This window comes from Myxocyprinus asiaticus, chromosome 44 (assembly GCF_019703515.2).
Source record: "Myxocyprinus asiaticus isolate MX2 ecotype Aquarium Trade chromosome 44, UBuf_Myxa_2, whole genome shotgun sequence".
In the NCBI taxonomy this organism is placed as follows: Eukaryota; Metazoa; Chordata; class Actinopteri; order Cypriniformes; family Catostomidae; genus Myxocyprinus; species Myxocyprinus asiaticus.
In genome coordinates, this window is record NC_059387.1 from 33870015 (window position 1) to 33877376 (window position 7362).

Sequence of the window (7362 nt, forward strand, 5' to 3'; positions counted from 1 at the left end):
CATTTATGCATTTGGCAGACACTTTTATCCAAAGCAACTTACAGTGCACTTATTACAGGGACAATCCCCCTGGAGCAACATGGAGTTAAGTGCCTTGCTCAAGGACACAATGGTGATGGCTGTGGGGATTGAACCAACAACCTTCTGATTACCAGTTATGTGCTTTAGCCCACTACACCACACCACATATGCAAGGATCCTTTTTGTGGACTTCAGTTCGGCTTTCAACACCATCATCCCAGCTATACTCCAGAATAAATTACACCAACTCTCTGTTCCCATGTCTATCAGTGGATTACCAACTTTCTGACAGACAGACAGCAGCTTGTGAGACAGGGGAAATTCACTTCCAGCAGCTGTACAATCAGCACTGATGCCCCCCAGGGATGTGTGCTCTCCCCACTACTCTTCTCCCTCTACACCAACGACTGCATCGCCAAGGACCCCTCTGTCAAGCTCCTGAAGTTTGCAGATGACACTGTCATCGGCCTCATCCGAGATGACGATGAGTCTGCAGACAGAAGGGAGGTTAAACAGCTGGCTGTCTGGTGCAGTCAAAACAACCTTGAGCTGAACACGCTCAAAACGGTGGAGATGATTGTGGACTTTAGGAGGAACACCCCAACACTGTCCCCCCTCACCATTCTAAACAGCACTGTGGCAGCAGTGGAGTCATTCAGGTTCCTGGGCACTACCATCTCACAGGACCTGAAGTGGGAGACCCACATTGACTCCATTGCGAAAAAGGCCCAGCAGAGGTTGTTCATCCTTCGCCAGTTGAGGAAGTTCAACCTGCCACAGGCGCTGCTGATACAGTTCTACTCAGCAGTCATTGAGTCTGTCCTCTCCACTTCAATAACTGTCTGGTTTGGTTCAGCTATGAAATTGGATATCAGAAGACTACAAAGGACAGTTTGGACTGCTGAGAGGATTATTGGTTGCCCCCTGCCCTCTCTTCAAGAACTATACACATCTAGAGTGAGGAAAAAGGCTGGAAAAATCAATCTGGACCCCACTCACCCTGCCCACAACCTTTTTGAACTGTTGCCTTCTGGCCGGCGCTACAGAGCTCTAAGCACCAGAACTGTAAGGCACAAGAACAGTTTTTTCCCCCAGGCTATCCATCTCATGAACAGTTAACACTGCCCCTTTGAGCAAAATTTTTTTTATTATTTTTTAAAAGTCTTGTTGCTGTTTTTGTATTTTTTGTGCACTGGAAGCTCCTGTCACCAAGACAAATTCCTTGTATGTGTAAGCATACTTGGCAATAAAGCTCATTCTGATTCTGATTCTGATATGCACACAATTCATGTTTTCAATGTACATAATATTATTTTAGAAATATGTGTAACCCAAGTCATGTACTTCAAAGAAATAACTTAAGAGTCAGTAACTGATTATCTGATTACACAAATTTAAAATGCAATGTTGCATTACTTTTCAACTACTAATTTTAGATTACTATTAATTTTTAATCAGATTACACCCAACAGTGGTTATATTCAGTTTTGCTTTAAAGATGTTTTGTTTGGTTTCTATAATTCTGTGAATATTATTTGGTTAATTTGGTACATATTTTGCCAAATTCTACACAGTGGTGTTCAAAAGTCTAAATCCACTTGAAAATGCTTCTATTTTACCTTTTGTAATAGCTTTTTTCCAATTACAAATTATATTACAGGCATAAAAATTTGAGATAAAAGTTTGATTGAAAAATGTCTTAGTATTTAGTATGTCCTCCTTTTTCTATAATAACAGCATGCACTAGAGAAGACATGAGAACAAAATCTGATGATCATATTTTTCAGCATGATTTTAAAATGTTCCAAGGAGCATCTTGTGTGTTTCAATGGAAGCAAGAACATCTGATTGTCTGTACAGAGTTAACATGATCAATTTCACAAATTTGCTAACAGTTACATAGTGACCTAGTAATAGTTCAGAACTGTAAATATTTCTTAAATATGTTACATCATAAAATTACTTTGTTTCACATTTTTCAAAATTCTAAAACTGTTTTTTTTTTCCAGGTTTAAATTTAATTTTGAATCACAGATTTTTAATGTAGACTTTGGAAGCCCGCTGTTAATCTACTGGATGTTTGAAAAGAGTAATCCATTGTTTTCTAAAAATAAATAAATAATAAGATTAACATTGTCTAACTACTATAAGATGTTAAAATATGAGAGAAGAGAAAACAAGACAAGATAAGACAAGGCAAGCTGAAGAAGAGATGGTGAATTCATAAAATCACAGCAGAGGAGAGAAGACATCACAAAAAACTGCAACTCCTCATCAATGGTCAGTCATAGAAAAATCAACACATTAATTATTAGTAACAGATTAAATCAATATATTTGAATGCCAATAGTGCTACAATATAACACAATATATAAGCAATTTAAATTTATTTTAAAGCAAAATAGCAACTTCAGAAGCAAAACCTTTGACAAAGTTTGTTAGGCTTTATGATACAAATTATAAGGGAAAGATAGATAGATTTGTATTAGGTAGAATGTATTCGTTTGGTGTATTAGCACATCTTGCCAGCAGATGTCTTTCTGAAGTGCATGTTTGCCATCTGTTGACCACTTTTTGTAAGTCGCTCTTGTCAAATAATTATAGGTGGCTTTTTACTAGTTCAGAGAGGAGAAAATTACCCAGGCTTGAGCGGACAACCTTCTGCACTCAAACGTGTCCTTGAACTTTTGTAGTGGTGCTACATGTTGTATCTGCAGTACTGTGAGGTTAAATGTGCTTGTGTTAAGGCTGCAGTGTTAGTACTCATAGTGAACAGTATTGAGATATCACCCCCATCAAAACCAGTGACTGAATCACACCTGCAGAAACATCATGTTCAAATATCTGAAAGTGTGACTGATGACATTTCGATGCATAAAAAACTTCAGATTGACTCATTTTTACAGATTGTCTCACTCTCCTGATCGACCTGTCTAACTGTATGCAGGCCATTATTCCTTTGAGAAATTTAATAAAGGCACTAGAAGCATCCACCTTCACTTTCAACCTGACAGACAGAGAGAGAGAGAGACAGAGGTTATCTCAGACGCATTGTTATCAAAAAACAATGCAATTCTTTAATACATACTGTACATAAATAATCACCTCTTTGAGTATTGAGACAGTTAAAAGTAAACAGACAGAAACTATGACTCATTTAATGGAATGCTTTACCCCAAAATAAAAAAATTAATTCATTGTCATTGTTTACTCACCCTCTTGTCATTGCAAACCCATATAATTTGTAAGGGATAACATACATGTAAAGGGAGCCAGCTGGTACATGGTAGCTTTGCATTATGTGTAAACCTCACTCCCCTGGCCTCAAGAGGCGCACTAGCGACTGACGCTAGGGGATGTAGCCTTTGGCCTCCTTATTACCGCGCCAGCCTCCCATTCCGGCTGACCCCGGTTTGAATCTCGCTTGGAGTGGGTTGAACAGGACCGGTGACATCCAATCAGCCGGTTGTTATCGCACAATAAACCCCGACATGGTGATCAGGACCCCGACACAGGGGTTTATTTTATGATAACAACTGGCTGACTGTACATTATCCCACTTAATATACAGCTGCTAAACAAATAAATAAACACATGGACATAAAATATTGATTTGAGTTGAAATTATGTAATTTGAGAAGAAGATAATCGCTGAACAGCTGAAATCAACCTCTGGTTGAAATTATTTTATTAGCTTACTTGTACAGATCGCACAGTGATCCGAGAAGCAGGAGAGACGGCTCACAGAACCTGGATGAGCGGTCTGATACATGGATGTGCAGTTGTTACAGAGCAATATCGGACCGCTGCATGGTGCCATTGACCAATCAGAATTGACTATTCCAGAGAGCTGTGTAATAAAGGATATTAAGTTTTATGAGGCTGTATTATAGTTTTGTGTGATGAATGGACCAAAATTATATATTTATATTTATAATATATATATACAGTATATACAGTGTGTGTGTGTGTATATATATATATATATATATATATATATATATATATATATATATATATATATATATATATATATATATATGTGTGTGTATAACGGGTCCTGCTCGACCCGCTCTAAATGGGATTCGAACCGGCATCGTCAGCATGGGAGGCGGCCATGCTAATGAGGAGGCTAAAGGCTGCAGCCTCTAGTAGAGGTCTGCAACCCGGTTCGGGTTTGTAATTAATTAAAAAATAAATAGGCTTACCGAACTTTTTTCGCGCACGCGCTCTCACTCACAGACACATGCGAACGGACGGGTTAGATGGCGTTCACACCGAACATGTTTTTGCGTGCATCTGTTCTGTTTTCCCATTGTTTAAACACATGCTGGACGAATGTCTTTGACATTTGCACCGCGTCTCATTTTTTCTTAAGTGTCTCGTGCAGGACCGGCACATTTTAAACACCAAGTAAATTTAAAAAGAACTTAACATTTTCAAAAACGCATGTTGAGAATTTTGCCAAAACACACCTTGATGATCCTCAAAGCTTTTGGGAGAATGTTCTGTGGACTGATGAGTCGAAAGTGGAACTGTTTGGAAGACAGGGGTCCCGTTACATCTGGTGTAAATCAAACACAGTATTCCACTAAAAGAACATCATACCTACGGTCAAGCATGGTGGTGGTAGTGTGATGGTGTGGGGATGCTTTGCTGCTTCAGGGCGACTTGCAATAATTGAGGGAAACATGAATTCTGCTCTCTACCAGAAAATCCTGAAAGAGAACGTCCGGTCATCAGTCTGTGATTTGAAGCTCAAGTGCAACTGGATTATGCAGCAAGACAATGATCCAAAGCATAGGAGTAAGTCCACCTCTGAATGGCTCAAAAGAAGCATTGTAGCACAAGTTTTGGAGTGGCCTAGTCAAAGTCCTGACTTGAACTCGATTGAGATGCTGTGGCAGGACCTTAAATGGGCAGTTCATGCTCAAAAACCCTCCAATGTGGCTGAACTAAAGCAGTTCTGCAAAGAAGAGTGGGCCAAAATTCCAGCACAGCGTTGTGAAAGACTGATCTCCAGTTATCGGAAGCGTTTGGTTGCAGTTGTTGCTGCTAAAGGGTGGCATAACCAGCTATTAAGTTTAAGGGGGCAGTTAGTTTTTCACATGGGTGATATACAGTAGGTGTTGGATAACTTTTTTGCTATTTATATAAATATATATATATATATATTTGAAAACTGTATTATGTGTTTACTCAGGTTGCCTTTGTTTCATGTTATGTCTCGTTCATACAATTCAGTATGAAATGTACACAAAAACAGAAGAAATCAGGATGGGGGCAAATACTTTTCCACAGCACTGTAATCTGTCGACCTGTACTGGGAACATAGTAATTTTTAATGCTTCATGCATGTATTTTCCCTCATTATCTACTGTTAAACAGCCTTTGGTGGTTGTAATTGCACAAGTAGAAATGGACTTGAATGAAGAACGGTCTGATGCAAAGCAGCATACATGACTGAGCAGTTTTATGACTGAGACATTAGTCTTTATACACTAGCAGGCAAAAGTTTAGACACACTGGAAAAGTTTAAACACTGTTATTCTAAAATGTAGTAAATAGTCACAAAATACAAGCAGGTGTTTTGGCACTTTAGAGTGGAATTTTAACAGAGATAAATCATTGGAACAGTGCCTTGGCTTTTTATGTGAGACTGTACAATTGGGAAAACTTGATGTTTATTTTTATGTCTCAGATGACTTCAGAGAAGCCGCCATTACCTGCAGATGACCAACAGGAAGAGGTAGAACTGTTCCCCGGGGTCGAGCAGGGGTTACTTTAACCTTGTGCATGCTGTTCTCTGTTTCTAAGCGCAGTGGACCTTAATGTTTGCATCTTTTGATCTAAAACTAGCAATTGCACATGGAAATTGTGTATAGTAAACTTTCACAAAGCTACACTTTGCCTTTGTTTGGATTCTCTCATTAGGATTTAAGCTGCATTAGATGCAATAACTCTGTTATGTTGTCATGTGCAATCACGTGTGCTGTGTGTGTGCTTGATGGTCCTGGGACTTTGGTTGTCATGGTGTCAGGCTCCACCCTGGAAAGAGAGAATCCATAAACAAAGTGATGCTGAGCTGAACACACCTGAAAGACTTCACTGGATGAGAATCAAGAAAAAGAAAGCAGGAATACAGTGTAAGGTAAGCAGAAAAATGTGACTCTTAATATAATTTAAGCAGAATCGAGATGTTTATGTTTTTTTTAAATTTTCAGTTTACTCAGAAATAATGTTTGCACCAGCAAGGATATGCACCAAATGCGATTAAAGGTGTGCATATAATATTAAAATGAACTGGTGAATTGCTGTCTGTTTGTGCAATGCATTGCAAGAAGACAGGGCTTTTCTTCAGGCTGTTGAACTATTGTTACGCAGTTCATTTCAGGCCTGTTATTCAGTGCGAAAGATCTGCTGACTTAATCACCTGTGTGATTATCCATAATCACTGTATGTTGCACCTTGATCTCTATGAATTCAGCTTCAACTTTACAAGGAACAACATTTACGTCATACACAAATAACAGAGTGCACTCACCTTTAATGACATGAACCTCTTTCCGTTTGCAGCATGCTGAAGTGGACTCTTGTGGTGGTGTGTGTCAGTGTGTGTTTGGGTCAGAATCCCATCGACACTGATCCAGCTGAAGAAACTGAACAGCATGACCATGTCACTCTGAAGCACACATGTAAGACACATACAAACATCATCCTTTAAGTGTCATAATGACGTCTTGTTTTTCCTCATTCTGCTCTATTCTTGTTTTATTTAATTCTGTTGTGTCTTCATTCTAATCTATTATTTTCTCTGTTCTATTGTTTCATTCTGTTCTGTTTCCTTATTCCTTTCTCTATATTTGCTTTTATTCTATTCTTTTGTTACGTTGTATTCTGTTCTGTGTCCCCATATTTTATTCGATCATTTTATTCTATTCTGTTGTTCCCCTATTCTATTATTTTCTTTTCCCTTTCGATTCTATTCATTTTTATTCTGTTTCCTCATTGTAATCTCTATATTATATCTGTTTTATTTGATTCTGTTCTGTTCACTCATTCTTTTGTTATTTTCTGTTCTCATGTTCTATCCTATTCTAATCTAGACATCCTTGAAAACATTTTTTTATTTTTTACAAAGTCAGTCCAAAATCAGTTTGAGTTTTTATTACAAATGGATTTTAAACATCTTTTACAGGTTAGTAGTTTTTTTTTTCATTGCATTTTCACTTTAATTGTTTATTATTATCGTTATTATCGTTAAATGTGTAACCTGAATTTTACCATTGAAATAGCCATAGAGGCTGGCAAGTCATTAAAAACAACAAATTCTGTTTAAAA